This window comes from Elephas maximus, chromosome 7, assembly GCF_024166365.1.
Source record: "Elephas maximus indicus isolate mEleMax1 chromosome 7, mEleMax1 primary haplotype, whole genome shotgun sequence".
Taxonomy (NCBI): domain Eukaryota; kingdom Metazoa; phylum Chordata; class Mammalia; order Proboscidea; family Elephantidae; genus Elephas; species Elephas maximus.
In genome coordinates, this window is record NC_064825.1 from 128,957,120 (window position 1) to 128,976,569 (window position 19,450).

General features: G+C 41.9%; 1 long non-coding RNA gene across 1 annotated transcript; it reads right to left on the bottom strand.

Annotated features, from left to right (window-relative positions):
- Positions 1–9,232: 9,232 nt before the first annotated feature.
- Positions 9,233–17,617, bottom strand: LOC126081070 (uncharacterized). Its single transcript, XR_007518283.1, has 3 exons — positions 17,537–17,617; positions 14,570–14,719; positions 9,233–13,355 (listed from the first exon to the last, which is right to left on the bottom strand). It is a non-coding gene; the product is annotated as an uncharacterized LOC126081070 (long non-coding RNA).
- Positions 17,618–19,450: the final 1,833 nt, after the last annotated feature.

Here is a 19,450-nt window from a genome sequence, read left to right on the forward strand (position 1 = left end):
GTTCTGGAATTCCCATTCTTTGCAGTGTTATCCATAATTTGTTATGATCCACACAGTCGAATGCCTTTGCATAGTCAATAAAACACAGGTAAACATCGTGGTATTCTCTGCTTTCAGCCAGGATCCATCTGACCTCAGTTCCACGTCCTCTTCTGAAACTGGCCTGAATTTCTGGCAGTTCCCTGTCGATATACTGCTGCAGCCGTTTTTGAATGATCTTCAGCAAAATTTTGCTTGCGTGTGATATTAATGATATTGTTCTATAATTTCTGCATTCGGTTGGGTCACCTTTCTTGGGAATAGGCATAAATATGGATCTCTTCCAGTCAGTTCGCCAGGAAGCTGTCTTCCATATTTCTTGGAATAGACGAGTGAGCACCTCCAGCGCTGCATCTGTTTGTTGAAACATCTCAATTGATATTCCATCAATTCCTGGAGCCTTGTTTTTCGCCAATGCCTTCAAAGCAGCTTGGACTTCTTTCTTCAGTACCATCGGTTCCTAATCATATGCCACCTCTTGAAATGGTTGAATATCGACCAATTCTTTTTGGTATAATGACTCTGTGTATTCCTTCCATCTTCTTTTGATGCTTCCTGCGTCATTTAATATTTTCTCCATGGAATCCTTCAGTATTGCAACTTGAGGCTTGAATTTTTTCTTCAGTTCTTTCAGCTGGAGAAACGCTGAGTGTGTTCTTCCCTTTTGGTTTTCCATCTCCAGCTCTTTGCACATGTCATTATAGTACTTTACTTTGTCTTCTCGAGAGGCCCTTTGAAATCTTCTGTTCAGTTCTTTTACTTCATCAGTTCTTCCTTTTGCTTTAGCTGCTTGACGCTCAAGAGCGAGTTTCAGAGTCTTCCCTGACATCCATCTTGGTCTTTTCTTTCTTTCCTGTCTTTTCAGTGACCTCTTGCTTTCTTCATGGATGATGTCCTTGATGTCATTCCACAACTCGTCTGGTCTTCGGTCACTAGTGTTCAGTGGGTCAAATCTATTCTTCTCATGGTCTCTAAGTTCAGGTGGGGTATACTCAAGGTCATATTTTGGCTCCTCGTGGACTTACTCTGATTTCCTTCAGTTTCAGCCTGAACTTGCATATGAGCAACTGATGGTCTGTTCCACAGTTGGCCCCTGGCCTTGTTCTGACTGATGATATTGATCTTTTCCATTGTCTCTTTCCACAGATGTAGTCAATTTGATTTCTGTGTGTTCCATCTGGCGAGGTCCATGTGTATAAAAAAAAAAAAAAGTATAGTTGCTGTTATGTTGGTGAAAGAAGGTATTTGCAATGAAGAAGTCGTTGGTCTGGCAAAATTCTATCATTCGATCTCTGGCATTGTTTCTATCACCAAGGCCATATTTTCCAACTACTAATCCCTCTTTTTGTTTCCAACTTTCACATTCCAACTGCCAGTAATTATAGATGCATCTTGATTACATGTTCGATCAATTTCAGAGTGCAGCAGCTGAGAAAAATCTTCTATTTCTTCATCTTTGGCCCTAGTGGTTAGTGTGTAAATTTGAATAATAGTTGTATTAACTGGTCTTCCTTGTAGGCGTATGGATATTATCCTATCACAGACAGCGTTGTACTTCCGGATAGATCTTGAAACGTTCTTTTTGACAATGAATGCAACACCATTCCTCTTCGAGTTGTCATTCCCAGCATAGTAGAGTATATGATTGTCCGATTCAAAATGGCCAATACCAGTCCATTTCAGCTCACTAAAACCTACGATATCGATGTTTATGCATTCCATTTTTGACGATTTCCAATTTTCTTAGATTCATACTTCATACATTCCAGGTTCCCATTATTAATGGATGTTTGCAGCTGTTTCTTCTCATTTTGAGTCATGCCACATCAGCAAATGAAGGTCCCGAAAGCTTTACTCCATCCACATCATTAAGGTTGACTACTTTGAGGAGGCAGCTCTTCCTCAATCATCTTTTGAGTGCCTTACAACCTGGGGGGCTCATCTTCCAGCACTATATTAGACAATGTTCTGCTGCTATTCATAAGGTTTTCACTGGCTAATGCTTTTCAGAAGTAGACTGCCGGGTCCTTCTTCCTAGTCTGTCTTAGCCTGGAAGCTCAGCTGAAACCTGTCCTCCACGGGTGACCCTGCTGGTATCTGAATACCGGTGGCATAGCTTCCAGCATCACAGCAACACACAAGCCCCCACAGTACGACAGACTGACAGACACGTGGGGGTCTTTAAATATAGAGACATGAAAAGAACAAGAAAAGAATACATAATTTTAGCCGAATAACAGATTGGCTCAGAAAATAAAGAATACTACCAGTGAGTACTGTGCACCTTTAAAAAATCATCTATATGAGAGGAAATGGTCAACAGTCACTCTAAAGCAAAGATAAAGAATGTAAGGCAGCACGGAAGCCAGATTACTAGAAACCAACCATCCAGAATATAATTAATGAGAATGTTGACACATTGTGAAAAATGTAACCAGCATCACTGAATAATTTCTGTAATAATCATTGAACAGGAACCTAACTTTCAATAAAAACACAATAAAATGTTATTTAAGAAAAGAATATGTAAGTAGAAATATAGCAGAAAATGAAATAATATAAAATAATTGATTAATCCAACAAAATATAAGAAGAAATAAAGGAACTCATACACACACACCAAAAAAAAACAGATGGGACAATAATTACGGTGCCTTGGTGGTGCAATGGTTAAGCACTCAATGGTTCAAACTCACCCAGAGGCTCCTTGGAAGAAAAGACCTGGCGGTCTGCTCCTGTAAAGACTGTTGTTGATATTAGATAGGCCCATAAGACAAACTGAGACTAAAGGGGCACACCAGCCCAGGAGCAAAGACTAGAAGGCAGGAGGGTCAGGAGAGTTAGTAGTAGGAAACCCAAGGTCCAGAAGGGAGAGTGTCGACATGTTGTGGGGTTGGTAACCAATGTCACAATACAACATGTGTACTAATTGTTTAATGAGAAGCTAATTTGTTCTGTAAACCTTCATCTAAAGTACAAAAAAAAAAAAGTTGTTAGGTGTGATCTAGTCAGTTCCCACTCACAGCAACCATAGCGACCCTATGTACAACAGATTAAAACGCTGTCTGGTCCTGTGCCATCCTCATAATCCTTGGTATGTTTGAACCCATTGTTGCAGCCCCTGTGATAATCCATCTCGTTGAGGACCTTCCTCTTTTTTGCTGACTCTCTACTTTACCAAGCATGATGTCCTTCTCCAGGGACTGGTCCCTCTTGATAACATGTGCAAAGTATGTGAGATGAAGTCTCACCGTACTCACTTCTAAGGAGCAATCTGGCTGTACATCTACCAAGACAGATTTGTTCGTTCTTTCGGCAGTCTGTGGTATATTCAGTATTCTTCGCCAACATCATAATTCAAAGGCATCAATTCTTCTTTGACCTTCCTTGTTTATTGTCCAACTTCCACAAGCATATGCAGCAATTGAAAATACCGTGGCTTGGGTCAGGCGCGCCTTACTCCTCAAGGTGACATCTTTGTTTTTTAACACTTTGCAGAGGTCTTTTGCAGCAGATTTGCCCAATGTAATGTCATTGGATTTCTTGACTGCTGCTTCCATGGGTGTTGACTGTGGATCCGAGCAAAATGAAATCCTTGACAGCTACAGTCTTTTCTCTGTTTATGTTTATCATGGTGTTGCTTATTGGTCCGGTTGTGAGGATTTTTGTTTTCTTTATGTTGAGGTGTAATCCATACTGAAGGCTGTGGTCTTTGATCTTCATCAATAAGTGCATCAAGTCCTCTTTGCTTTCAGCAAGGTTGTATCATCTGCATATTGCAGGTTGTTAACGAGTCTTCCTCCAATCCTGATACTGCATTTCTTCATATAATCCAGCTTCTCGAGTTATTTGCTCACCATACAGATTGAATAAATACGGTGAAGGATACAGCCCTGACACACACCATTCCTGATTTTAAGCAACGTGGTAGGTATCTCCTTATTCTGTTCAAATGACTGCCTCTTGGTCTATGTATAGGTTCTGCATGAGCACAATTAAGTGTTCTGCAATTCCCATTCTTCACAATATTATCCATAATTTGTTATGATACACACAGTCGAATGCCTTTTCATAGTCAATAAAACACAAGTAAACATTTTTCTGATATTCTCTGCTTTCAGCCAAGATCCATCAGACATTAGCAATGATATCCCTCGTTCTACGTCCTCTGCTGAACCCGGCTTGAATTTCTGGCAGTTCCTGTCAATGTAATGCTGCAGTCGCTTTTGAATGATCTTCAGCAAAATTTTTCTTGCGTGTGATATTAATGATATTGTTCGATAATTCCTGCATTCTATTGGATCACCTTTCTTTAGAATGGGCACAAATATGGATCTCTTCCAGTTGGTTGGGTAGGGAGCTGTCTTCCAAATTTCTTGGCATAGACGAGTGAGCACTTCCAGTGCTGCATCCGTTTGTTAAAATATTTCAATTGGTATTCTGTCAGTTAATGCAACCTTGTTTTTCACTAATGCCTCCAGTGCAGCTTGGACCTCTTCCTTCAGTACAATTGCTTCCTAATCGGCAAATTGTCTTTGGTACAGTGACTGTGTGTGTTCCTTCCATCTTCTTTTGTTGCTTCCTGTGTCATTTATTATTTTCCCCGTAGAATCCTTCAATATCGCAACTTGAGGCTTGAGTTTTTTCTGCAGTGCTTTCAGCTTGAGAAATGCTGAGTGTGTTCTACCTTTTTGGTTTTCTAACTGCAGGTTTTTTCCCTTTGAGAGCTTCTGTTCAGCTCTTTTACCTCATTATTACTTATATTCACTTTAGGTACTCTATGTTTAAGAGCAAGTTTCAAAACCTCCTCTGACATCCATTTTGGCCTTTCTTTCTTTCCTGTCTTTTTAATGACCTTTTGCTTTCTTCGTGTGTGATATCCTTGATGTCAGCTCATCTGGTCTTCAGTCATTATTGTTCAATGCATTAAATCTATTCTTGAGGTGGTCTCTCTAAATTCAGGTGGGATATCCTAAAGTCATACTTCTGCTGTTGTGGACTTGTTTTGATTTCCTTCAGCTTCAGCTTGAACTTGCGTATGAGCAAATGATGGTCTGTTCCACAGTCGGCCCTGGACTTGTTCTGATGATATTGAATTTCTCCATTCTCTTTCCACAGATGTAGTCGATTTAATTTCAGTATATTCCGTCTGGTAAGATCCATGTGTATAGTCGCTATTTACATTGTTGAAAATAAGTATTTCCAATGAATAGGTCATTGGTCTTATAAAACTCTATCATGCAATCTCCTGCATCGTTTTTTTCACCAAAGCCCTATTTTCCAACTACTGATTCTTCTTTATTTCCAACCTTCTTGCATCCCATCACCAGTAATTATCAGTGCACCTTGACTGCATGTTTGATGAATTTCAGACTATAGAAATTGTAATTAATTTTTAAATTTTTTAATTATTGCACTTTAGATGAAGATTTATAGAAATTATTTTCTCATTAAACAATTAGTACACATATTGTTTAGTGGCATTGGTTACCAACCCCATGACATGCCAACACTCTCCCCTTCTCGACCTTCAGTTCCCTGTTACCAGCTTTTCTGTCCCCTCCTGCTTTCTAGTCTTTGCCTTTGGACTGGTGTGTCCCTTTACTCTTGTTTTGTTTTATGGGCCTGTCTAATCTTTGGCTGAAGGGTGAATCTCAGGAGTGACTTCTTTACTGAACTAAAGGGGTGTCCAGGGTCCATACTCTTGGGGTTTCTCCAGTGTCTGTCAGGCCAGTAAGTCTGGTCTTTTTTTGTGAGTTAGAATTTTGTTCTACCTTTTCCTCCAGCTCTGTCCGGGACCCTTAATTCAGATTGCAGAAGTTGGTAAAAATCTTCAATTTCTTCATCACAAAGATTACAGCCTAAGAAACCCTACGGAGCAGTTCTGCTCTGTCATAGAAGGTGCTGTGAGTTGGAATCGACTTGATGCCACACAACAACAACATAAGTAATTACAATAATAACGAATGGACTAAATACTCCAATAAAAAATGTCAAATTGAACTTTTAAAAATCAAATATACTGTTACATTTAAATATAAGAACACAGAAAAGTTGAAGTAAAAGGATGGGAAAGCATACACTAATCAAAAGAAAGCTGATGTGGCTGTATTAACTTCAGACAAAGTAGACTTTAAGTCAAGAAATATTACCAGAAATAAAGAGGGATGTTTTATAATGACAAAATGGTTAATTCAACAGAAAGATAAAACCGTCCTAAATGTATATGCACTTATAGCTTTAAAATGTGCAAGCTAAAAGATTACAGAACTAAATGAGTAGTAGACAAACCCACAATTAGAGTTTGAAATTTTAACACAACTGTCAATAATTAATAGAACAAGTGAACAAAAAAAAAAAATCAGTGCAGATTTAGAAGATTTGAATAACATCATTGAGCAACTTGATCTAATTGACTTAAATAGAGCTCTATACTCAACAACTTAAGAAAACACATTCTTTTCAAGTGCACATGAAATATTTACCAAAATACATCATATGTTGGGCTATAACCTGTTGCCATCGAGTTTGTTCTGACTCATAGTGACCCTATAGGACAGAGTAGAACTGCCCCATAGGATTCCCAAGGCTGTCATCTTTACAGAAGCAGACTGCTACGTCCTCTTCCTGCAGAGCAGCTAGTGGTTTCAGATTGCTGACCTTTCTGTTTGCAGTGGAGCATTTAACCACTGCACCACCAGGGCTCCTTGTTGTGCTATAAAGCAGGTATCAACAAATTTTCAGTGATTGGAATTATACAGAGTATGTTCTCTGACTCAGCAGAATTAAACTAGGAATCAAAGCAAAAAGATAACTATATTCTCAAATATTTCAAAATTACTCAACATGCTTCCAAATAATTCATAAGTCAAAGAAGATATTACAATGGAAATTAGAAAACATTTTAAAAATATATGATTATGAAAATATGACATATCAAAACTCACAGGATGCACCTAGAGCAGTGTCCAGAAAGAAATTCATACCTCCAGTTGCATAATTTAGAAATGAAGAAAAATTGAAAAGTAATGATATAAGATTCTAGAAGCTACAAAAAGAAGAGCAAATTAATCATCAAGAGAGTAGAGGAAGGAAATAATAAAGATAATAGCAGAAATCAATAAATAGAAAATAAGCATACAAATAATGAAAATAATTCCAAAAAAGTTTTAAAAAATACATTAATAAAATTGATATACACCTGGCAAGACTGATAAAAGAGAAAGAAGGAAGGAGACTGAGAAAGAGGAAGAGAGAGAACACAAATTACCAGTTATCAGGAATGATAAAGGGAATCACTAGATAATAATGGTTTCTATTCACCCACAGCAAGAGAGGAAGAAGGAGAGTCAGGAATAGGAGGAGGAAATGGAGTGTGTGACTAACTGCCTCCATGAACAACTGCCTCTTTTGCCATGAGACCAGAACTGGCTGGTGTCTGGCTGCCATTACTGAACATTTAAATCAAAGATTCTGTAGTAGAATCCTGATCCAAAAGGGGGAAGATGTAGAACAGAATTTAAATTCTTATGGACTCCAGACTTTCTGGAGCCATGAAAGCTACATGAACCCCTGAAACTATTGATCTGAGATAATCCTTAAACCTTAAACCAAAAATATCCCTTGAAGTCTTTTTAAAACCAAACAATAGTTTCGCTTAGTAAAAATGTCTGCCTTGAGCATTATGCTATTTTAGGAACTGTCTATATAAGATCAAATTGACAACAGCAACGCAAAAGATTGCTCTCTAAGGCTCATTAGATAGGAACCTTAAAGGGCAGTGAGTTGATGTTAATGGGGGAGGAACAACTGAGAAAAGGAGGGTGAAATGGCTGCACAACTGGGAGAATGTAATCGATTTCACTGAATTATACATGTAGAAACTGTCTAATTAGTGTATGTTTTGCTGTGTATATTCTCAAAAACAATACAATAAATACAATTTAAATAGATAATAAAAGTATATATGAAAAAGTTTATGCCAATAAACCAGATAATTTAGAAGAAATGGTCAAATTCCTTAAAAACTGCAGCTTACCAAAACTGAAGCAAGAAGAACTAGAAAATCTGAGTAGTCCTACACCAATTATAGGAATTGAGTCTGTAGTTAAAACTTCCAAAAATATATCTCTAAGCAGAGATGGTTTCACAGGTGGATTTTTCCGAGCATTAACGGAGAAATAATACCATTCTTATACAAATTATTCCAAAGACCAGACATAGAGGGTCAGTTCCCAACTTGTTTTTGAGGGAAGCATACATAACCTTGATACAAAAACGTTACAGAATAAGAGCAAAAACTATGATATCTCAGTAAAGTAAGAAAAACTGATAAAAATCCACACTCTCATTAAGCTAGGCATAGAAGGAAGCTTCCTTAATAAAAACACCTTTTGGGTTAAATTCTGAACACATTCTCTCTGAGATCAGGAACAAGTCAAGGATGTCCACTATCACCACATCACTCACCACTTCTGTTTTACATTGTACTGGAGTTCCTAGCAAGTGCAATAAGGCAAGAAAAACAAAGAAAAGATATATAGGTGGGAAAGGAAGAAATAAAACTATCATTATTTTAGATTATAGGGCTGTACATGTAGGAAATTCAGAAGAATCTACAGACTATTAAAATTAATAAGTAAATTTAGCAAGATCCCTAGACACAAGATAAAAAAAAAAAATTTAGCAAGGTCCCTAGACACAAGACAGGTATATAAAAATCAATTTTGTTTTTATATAGTAGCAACAAACTGGGAAACCCTGGTGGCATAGTGGTTAAGTGCTACGGCTGCTAACCAAAGGGTCGGCAGCTTGAATCCACCAGGCGCTCCTTGGAAACTCTATGGGGCAGTTCTACTCTGTCCTATAGGGTCGCTATGAGTTGGAATTGACTCGACGGCACTGGGTTTGGTTTTGGTTTTGGTAGCAACAAACTATTACAAAATGAAATTAAAAAAAATACTACTTAAAATAGAAAAAAAAAAGTAGGAATGAACTTAACAAAAGATGTGCAAGACCTCTAGATAGGAAACTATAAAACATTACTGAGAAAAATTAAAGAAGACCTAAATAATTAGAGATCGCATGATAGAATTTTGTAAGACCAACTGTAACCGAATGAAGGTTCTTGTCCTGTCTGTCCTATTAGCCGATCTAAATAAGACAGACAGCACACCACCAGCTGCAAGGGAAAAAGAAAGTGGAAATTTATTGTCTGCGCAGACAAGGAGCAACATGGGCTCTAGCAACCATAAGGCCACATGCTCCCTGTCTGAGGGAGTTGGGGAGCTTTTTATTTCCAGTGGCGTCTGGGGGTTGGGTTTGGTGCCTGGAACTCTCTGCCCTTAGCCCTCCCATGTCCACATTTGGAGGTCCGGATGTTGAATCATGTCAGTGATGTTCAGGTCCAAGGACAGGCTGAGGACACAGCTCTTCAGGTCCTGTGCATGCGCCAAACTCTTGCTTCACGCACGGTCAGGATTCTGGCACCAAATTCAAACTGTGGTTATGGCCGCAGCGTGGTCGGCGGAGCCGCAGTTAGAAGCTGTGGTTTGGCGGGCTGCGAGAGGGGGCGGGGAACCGTGGTGGAGCAGAGGAAAGTCTTAGCAGAGGCTTCGATCCCCCCTCTAACAGGTTCCTTTTAATCTTAGAAGGGGCTTAGGGCTGAAGGTCTCATCTTCTGTAGCTTCTTCTTGCTGGCTAGGGGTGCTGGCGCAGAACTGGGCTCTAGCTGGAACCTACTCGGGGGAGATGGGGTGATATCTCTGTTGCAGTATTATCTGCAGGCGTAACTTTTGAAGCCTGGAAGACACGAACTTTACTAAAAGTTTAAACAAACAAGGCCTGAATACAAGCAGCAGGATGACCATGGCCAAGGATTTTAGAAGGGAAGACACCATGTTATATCAGGAATTGTTGCCTTTACTATATCCCAGATATCTTGTGAAGTTGGGCCTTGGTTGAACTTGTATAGCCATTTATTATGCAGGGACTTGAGTCCTCAACAAGGGGCCAGGGGCTCTATTACTGCACCTGTCCCAGTTAGGATTAAACCCAGTGCCCTCTTTAGTCTATGACCTGAGGCTCACCTGGAGGCCCAGTACATGTAGACACTGGTGCCTGAGAAAAACAAAAATCCTAGGGAACATTGACCGGTGGTTGTGACAAGATGTAAGAAGCTGTCTATCCATATCCACGACAACGACAAGCTGGGCTGCGGTCACCCAGGCACAAGCCAGACTCACACACTCAGACACATCTACCAGGGGCACACAAAGATTCAGTGATAGCACAGCCACAGAGGGTGGCACCAGCTCGTTCGAGCCAAGTGCCGCTCCACAAGTTTGGGGCCAGGGGACCAACCACAAAGCCCAGGTCAGCACACTCAGCACTCAGGGCTTTGGTATATTTTTTCTTGTGGCATTGTAAATGTGTTTCAGAGGTAAATGAGTGTGCCTGGGGGTGTATGCCCCATGTTGTTGGGCAAGCAATAGTCAAGGAGCAAATAAAAAGTTCTTAGGAAATTTTTGGATATTTTCTCTCAGTAGGTATCCCCACGTAACAGACTTGGTTGGTCAGACTACTCTGGGGATACGTTGTCTCATTCTTATTGCCTAGGGTTTTGGCAGTAGAGTCAGTGAGACCCGGGACAGTCGGCTGGACAAAGTGCTTTTTGTAATTAATGAAAGATGGGCCCAGGGGGAGACCCATCGCATGGGGAATCTAGTGGTGTTTTTAGGAGGTGGGGGCACCTGGATCTGGACCACCTCTACCATTGTCTTTAGTTCTGGTAGGGGGGTAAAGCAGACCCAGTGATCTTCTAAGTGGAGAGCATTTGAGGTGTTTATGAGATAATTATCCTGCCGTTCTGGGGGCCCTGTTTTTTCTTTTGGAGAGACACAGGAAATAAACAAGCAGGGTATAAGGCCGCATAGAGGTGGTAAACTTGAACAGAGTCATGAATAACAACCTGCACAATTGTCAGGGGATGACAATCAACTGGCACAATTGTCTTTCACTTTAAATCTTTTTTGAAGTCTGACTTTTTCAGCTGTTACTGTCTTGCCCATTCTTACCATTCTGCAGGACTTCTTGGTCAGTAACATGAGTAGGAGCCAGCTCGATGAGAGAGTGGTGGATCCACTCACCCTTTTTGGTGATCTTGGTTGCAGTGCTGGGGGTTTGTTCTCTTGCTGGGTCTATAGTGCTCCAGGTCTTGACACAGAGAGAGAGACTTCAGGTTGTGGAAGAGTCTGTCACGTCATGTACCTGTAAAGAGAGTCAAGCACCACTGCCACAGAACACAAATATTGTTCAATAGCGAGCTAGTTTTGTGCATGTCTCTAGTCTCCAAGGTATCCTCAGGACCCAGAGTAATGAAGCCCTCCCACAAGGTACAGAGGAGGAGACGCCCATACATAAGCTCAAAAAGGCTTACCTTAGGTTTGGTTTGAGGTGCAACCCTGGTCCTGAACAGAGCCAAGGGAAGGGTCTTAGCCCATGCTAATTACGTCTTCTTGCAGGGTTTGGCCTGGTGGGCTTCAATAGTCTAGTTTACCTTTTTCTTGCAATCTTTTTCCAGAACATATTCCTGGAGCTTAGTCTCCTCTTACGCTGCCAAGAAGATCTTGTTGGCTCCTTTTTTTTTAAGTAGTGGTCTTTAATATTGAGAGGGACCATACAGAGTGACAAGTGGTGCAGAGCCAGCTGTTCACAAGACTCTAAAACCTGATCCAGTAGCAGAACGAATCAGTATATTTACATTTAGATTTTTCCTGGAAACCCCGGACAGTCTAGTCTGGAGCCATCCCTCCCTTTCTTCTCTACCTTTCTACTTCCTTCTCATGTTTTTGTTTTTTCTTCATTTTTCTTGCTCTCTACCTTTTTACTCTTTCAAGCCTCATCAGTTGTTTCTTCCCTGTCTGGTCCCTATTTTTGCAACTATAAAGGTCTTCTGTAGCTTGTGGCAAGCTAGAATCAGTCACTACTATTGGGGTCACGATTCTTGCTGCTTGCTTGGCCTGTAAGCCGGCCCTTTGGTGGCCTTGGGCCACTACTGTATCTTCTTGTTGATGTCTTTTGCAGTGTACCACAGCCAGAGCAGCGGGGAGTGACACTGCCTCAAGGAGTTGTAAAATCTGTTGGCCATGTTTGATTTCTTTACTGACCCAATTTAAAAGCTTTGTTTGCTTCCACAAAGTCTCATATACATGTAAAACTGACAACACGTACTCCGAGTCTATATAAATGGTCACTCACTTGGACTTGGCCAGCCACAAGGCCAGGATCATACAACCAGCTCAGCTTTTTGGGCTGAGGTTCCATTTGGGAGAGCATTTGCCTCGAGGGCCTCAGCGTGGCTGACAACAGCATAGCCCACTCTCCTTTAGCCATCCTCAACGAAGCTACTCTCACCTCTCAAGATCTCTAAACTGGTGTCTCTTAGAGGTTGATTTTGTGGGTCTGGACGGCTGGCAGGGCCCAGGCCCACCGTCCGGACATAGTCATGGTGGACTGAGTTTCCCAGGGACAGAGTGAGAAGAGGGCTGGCTGAATCTGGAGCAGCAACAGATTGGAGCAATGTGCTGGGATTACTGACTGGAGAGGTCTGGTATTGAGTTACTTGGTACTCACTCTCTCGGGATACTTTCTTTGTCAGTGGCCCTCTTGCTCACAATATGCACACTGGTTCTCTCCCAGCGGGGGTCAGGGCCAGGCCTCGCTAGGGTCCACAGGCCTTTTCTTCTTAGAGGCCTATACCATTTCGGTACTGTTGCTGCTGTTGCTGGTAGGGCAACCTGGCACTTCCTGCCTTTGTCTTCTTCCCTGTTGTTATAGACCTTGAATGCCAACTCAACTAGGTGTTTAATACTCATAGTTACTCTTCTTTCTATTTTGTGAAGTTGGTTCTCAATATCTGGTGCACACTGTCTTATACAAATATTATTGACCATGTGATCGTTTGTTGGATCTTTTGGCTCTTGATCAGTATATTCTCTAAAGGTCCTATAACTCTTTTGAGGAAGGTTGCACAATCTTCATCTTTACACTGGTTAATTTCATATACTTTGTTCCAATCTAAGAGCTTAGGCACTCCATATCTCAGGCTCACTAAAAGGCAGTCCCAATATCGGGTGAGCCTACTGTATTCCACTGTGCAATTGTGGTCCCAGTGGGGTCTTGAAGGGGGAAGATGTCATTGACTCCATCTCTGGTCCATCAAGCATCATGTCGCTTCTGGATTTCCTCTCTGGCCTTGTCTAGGACCATCTTCCGCTCTTCTAGGGGTAGGAAGGTGCTTAAGAGAGACTGACAGCCTGCCCAGGTGGAATCAAAAGAGTTAAAGACAGCAGTAAACGGTTCATACAGTTTCTTTGGTTTCTGTCAACATCCTGAGGTATTATTCTTCTAGTTAATCAGGTCTGCTGTACTAAAGGGAACCTGGCCCCTATTTGCCGCTGGAGTTGTTTGATGGAGGGGATACTGGCCAGGGGCTAGCCCTCCCTGTTGGCTGTGTTCTGGCTTTGCAGCACCCAGGGCCACATTTGTCTCTCCATAGGGTGTCCCCCTTCATATGGGGCGATGGCAATGGAAAATTCTCAGGACATTTGAACTACCTTCCCTGGTTAATTCTCCACCCTTTCCCCCCACCCAGCACAGATTCAGGAGGGAGCCGCACACACTTTTGGAGTTGTAAGGGCTATTCATCACTAACCCTGGTGGCAGGACGGTGGGCTCTCTCTTTTTCCCACGATTACAACTGAATTTATCTCAGTTCTCTGAAGAATACCTTAAGGGTGAATGCTTTGGAATGTTTTTAGAATCATCCCTGTTCCTACAGTCACACACAGACACACAGACAGATGAACAATGTGTTTTAAACACGTTCAGATAGAAGGACACCCCCCCAACCTAGAGGAGCGCCCACCAGACAGACACTACCAATGCAAAAAGGACATCCCTAAACTAAAAAACCAAAACCAAAACCAGGACTTAACTAAAATCAATGACCATAAATTAAATTACCTGTTTTTTGCTGTTGGAGAGCAGAGATAGAAATAAAGGGAAAGAGGAAAAGAGTGCTCCGAAAGAAAAATTGTCATAATGGCAGGGCAACCTCTGAGGGACTTAAATACCCTCTATCAACTACCAATTAACCTTGGGTGATCACAGATGGACAAAGATTGTCACCGATGGCAGAGTGACCTGACACTCTTGGTTTCAGATGGGGCTGAGGATGGGTCCCAGGGGACACGATGCCCACTTCCCTTGTTTTACAACCCTTGGGGTCAAGTCTTAGGACTGCGCTGTTGTCACCTTCTTCTTTGCCTAGCTCCCCGGGGGGACTGTTACCCCCTCGGGGGATTTTAAGCCCCCTCAGATGACCAGTGGAACAACCTGGTCCCAGGTGCACTTAACAATTCAGAGGCCTTTCCCATCCAGTTTCCAATTTCTGTTTCCGAGCTGAGGTAGGGACCCAGTGGACCTCGTCCTGGGGCGGGGATCATGGTGACCACCTGAAACTCCTTACCGACCAAACGGGGTTACGAGGGTCCGGATGCTCACTGCCCAGGTTTTGCAGTCTGAAAGTCCCGGCGGAGTCGCCAAAATCTGCGCCTGAACAAGGGTTCTTGTCCTGTCCTATTAGCCGATCTAAATAAGACAGACAGCACACCACCAGCTGCAAGGGAAAAAGAAAGTGGAAATTTATTGTCTGCGCAGACAAGGAGCAACATGGGCTCTAGCAACCATAAGGCCACATGCTCCCTGTCTGAGGGAGTTGGGGAGCTTTTTATTTCCAGTGGCGTCTGGGGGTTGGGTTTGGTGCCTGGAACTCTCTGCCCTTAGCCCTCCCATGTCCACATTTGGAGGTCCGGATGTTGAATCATGTCAGTGATGTTCAGGTCCAAGGACAGACTGAGGACAGAGCTCCTCAGGTCCTGCACATGTGCCAAAATCTTGGTTCACGCACACACAGGATTCTGGCACCAAATTCAAACTGTGGTTATGGCCACAGCATGGATGGCCCAAATTGCAGTTGGAAGCAGGCTGTGAGGGGGCCAGGGAACTATGGCAGAGCATGGGGGGAGGTCTTGGTGGAAGTTTCACAATGACTTCTTTGTTACAAATATCTTTTTTCAACAACGTAAACAGCGACTATACACATGGAGGAAACCCTGGTGGTGTAGTGGTTAAGAGCTATGGCTGCTAACTGAAAGGTCAGCAGTTCAAATCCATCATGCACTCCTTGCCAACCCTACAGGGCAGTTCTACTCTGTCCTATAGGGTCACTATGAGTTGAAATTGACTCGTTGGCAACGAGTTTTGGTTTTGGTGTACACGTGGACCTCACCAGATGGAATACACAGGAATCAAATCGACTACATCTATGGAAAGAGACATTGGAGAAGCTCAATATCATCAGTCAGAACAAGGCCAGGGGCTGACTGCAGAACAGACCATCAATTGCTCCTATGTTTTTTTAAATTCAAGTTGAAGCTGAAGAAAATTAAAGCAAGTCCAAGACAGCCAAAATATGACTTTGGGTATATCCCACCTAAATTTAGAGACCATCTCAAGAATAGATTTGCCACATTGAACAATAATGACTGAGGACCAGACGAGTTGTGGAATAACATCAGGGACATCATACACATCATACATGAAGAAAGCAAGAAGTCAATAAAAAGACAGAAAAGAAAGAAAAGACGAAAATGGATGTCAGAAGAGACTCTGAAGATTGCTCTTGAACGTTGAGTAGCTAAAGCGAAAGGAAGAAATGATAAAGTAAAAGAGCTGAACAGAAGATTTCAGAGGGCACCTCAAGAGGACAAAGTAGAGTATTATAATGAAGTGTGCAAAGACCTGCAATTAGAAAACCAAAAGGGTAGAACACACTCAGCATTTCTCAAGCTGGAAAAACTGAAGAAAAAATTCAAGCCTCAAGTTGCAATATTGAAGGATTCTACAGGGAAAATATTGAACGACCCAAGAAACATCAAAAGAAGATGGAAGGAATGCACAGAGTCACTGTACCAAAAAGAATTGGTTGACATATAACCATTTCAGGAGGTGGCATATGATCAAGAACCAATGGTACTGAAAGAAGAAGTCCAAGCTGCACTGAATGCACTGGCGAAAAACAGGGCTCCAGGAATTGACGGAATACTAATTACGACGTTTCAATGAATGGATGCAATGCTGGAAGTGCTCACTTATCTATGCCAAGAAATTTGGAGGACAGCTGCCTGGCCAACTGACTGGAAAAGATCCGTATTTGCAGCCATTCCAAAGAAAGGTGATCCAACAGAATGTAGGACTTATCGAACAATATCATTAATATCACACACAAGTAAAATTAAGCTGAAAATTATTCAAAAGTGGCTGAAGCAGTACATTGACAGGGAACTGCCAGAAATTCAAGCCGGATTCAGAAGGGGACACAGAATGAGGGATATCACTGCTAATCTCAGGTGGACCATAGCTGAAAGCAGAAAATACCAGAAAGATGTTTACTTGTATTTTATTGACTATGCAAAGGTTTCAACTGTGTGGATCATAACAAATTACAGGTAACATTGCAAAGAACAGGTATTCCAGAACACTTAATTTTGCTAATGTGGAACTTGTACATAGACCGAGAGGCAGTCCTTCAAACAGAATAAAGGGATATTGCATAGTTTAAAGTCAGGAAAGGTGTGTGTCAGGGCTGTATCCTTTCACCATACTTATTCAATGTGTATGCTGAGCAAATAATTCAAGAAGCTGGACTACATGAAGAAGAAGAGGAAGACTCATTAACAACCTGTATTATGCAGATGACACTTTGTCATCTTGTGTTTTGAAAGTGAAGAAAACTTGAAGCACTTACTGATGGAGATCAAAGATCACAGCCTTCAGTATGGATTACACCTCAACATAAAAGAAAACAAAAATCCTCACAACTGGACCAATGAGCAACATCATGATAAATGGAGAAAAGATTGAAGTTGTCAAGGATTTCATTTTACTTGGATCCACAATCAACAGCCATGGAAGCAGCAGTCAAGAAATCAAATGATGCATTGGATGGGGCAAATTGGCTGCAAGAGATCTCTTTAAAGTGTGAAAAAGCAAAGAGATCACCTTGAGGACTAAGATGTGCCTGACCCAAGCCACGGTGTTTTTGTTTGCCTCATATGCATGTGAAAGCTGGACAATGAATAAGGAAGACTGAAGAAGAACTGACGCATTTGAATTGTGGTGTTGATGAAGAATATTGAATATACCATCTACTGCCAAAAGAACAAATAAATCTGTCTTGGAAGAAGTACAAGTAGAGTGATCCTTGGAAGCAAGGATGGCAAGACTGCGTCTCACATACTTTGGACATGTTGTCAGGAGGAATCAATTCCTAGAGAAGGACATCATGCTTGGTAAAGTAGAGGATCAGTGAAAAAGAGGAAGACCTCAACGAGACAGACTGACACAGTGGCTGCAACAATGGGCTGAAGCATACCAACAACTGCGAGGATGGTGCAGGACCAGGCAGTATTTTGTTCTGTTGTCCACAGGGTCGCTATGCGTTGGAACAGACTTGCTGGCACCTAACAACAAGAAACCAAAAGAGACCTACATAAATGGAAGAACATACCATGCTCATAGACTGGTAGATTCAACATTGTGAAAATGTCAATTCAACCCAAAGCAATCTATTAAAAACAATGCAATCCCGATCCAAATACCAAGAGCATTCTTCTTTAAAGAGATGGAGAAACTAATCATTAACTTTGTATCAAGAGTTAAGAGGCCCCAGATAAAATTATCTACCATTAAGAGAGTGAAAAAGCGTATCACAGAATAGGTGACGATATAGCAACAGGTATGACTGACAAAGGGCTTGCCTCCAGGATATATAAAGACTTCCTATAAATTGATAAGAAGATGGGCTGATTTTTTAAAAATAATTTTTATTGTGCTTTAAGTGAAAGTTTACAAATCAAGTCAATCTCTCACACAAAAACCCATATACCCCTTGCTGCACACTCTCAGATAGCCTGCTCTCTCCCTCCACTCCCTCTTTCTGTGTCCTTTTCGCCAGCTTCTAACCCCCTCCACCCTCTCATTTCCCCTCCAGGCAGGAGATGCCAACATAGTCTCAAGTGTCCACCTGATCCAAGAAGCTCTCTCCTCACCAGCATCCTTCTCCAACCCACTGTCCAGTCCAATCCATGTCTGGAGAGTTGGCTTCAGGAATAGTTCCTGTCCTGGGGCAACAGAAGGTCTGGGGGCCATGACCACTTGGGTCCTTCTAGTCTCAGTCAGACCATTAAGTCTAGTCTTATGAGAATTTGGGGTCTGTATCCCAACTGCTCTCCTGCTCCCTCAGGGGTTCTCTGATGTGTTCCCTGTCAGGGCAGTCATCAGTTGTAGCCGGGCACCATCTAGTTCTTCTGGTCTCAGGATGATGTAGTCGCTGGTTCATGTGGCCCTTTCTGTCTCTTGGGCTCGTAATCACCTTGTGTCCTTGGTGTTCTTCATTCTCCTTTGATCCAGGTGGGTTGAGACCAATTGATGCATCTTAGATGGCTGCTTGCTAGCACTTAAGACCCCAGATGCCACTCTTCAAAGTGGGATGCAGAATGTTTTGTTAATAGATTTTATTATGCCAATCGACTTAGATGTCCCCTGAAACCATGGTCCCCAGACCCCTGCCCCTGCTACGCTGGCCTTCGAAGCATTCAGTGTATTCAGGAAACTTCTTTGCTTTTGGTTTAGTCCAATTGTGCTGACCTCCCCTGTACTGTGTGCTGTCTTTCAGATGGGCTGATTTTAAGAAAGAGGTGGAGAGAGGAGCAAAAGATTTAAATAGGCATTTTACAAAATAAGATACCCAAGTGGTCAATAAGTACTTAAAAAGATGTACATCATTCCTGTCCAGGTAACATATAAAAACCAACAGGTACTATTACCATACCTCTACCAGTATGGCTGAACTTAAAAGGACTAAGAATTCTAAGTATTGGCAAGGATGTGGCACAACTGGAACTTTCATACAGTGCTGATGGGAGTGTAAATTGGTACGGTCACCTTGGAAAACCGTTTCCAGTATCTACTAAAACTAAACATATGCCTACACTGTGACCAAGTAGAAATGAGTACTTAGGTCCCTCGAAAGTCATGTGTGAGAAAGTTCATGGCAGTTTTATTCATAATAACCAAAAACTTGAAATAATCCAAATGACCATCAACAGTAGAATGGACACATAACTTATGACATATCTATATAATGGATGGGAACCCTGGTGGCATAGTGGTTAAGTACTACAGCTGCTACCCAAGAGGTCGGCAGTTGGAATCTGCCAGGCGCTCCTTGCAAACTCTATGGGGCAGTTCTACTCTGCCCTATAGGGTCATTATGAGTCGGAATCAA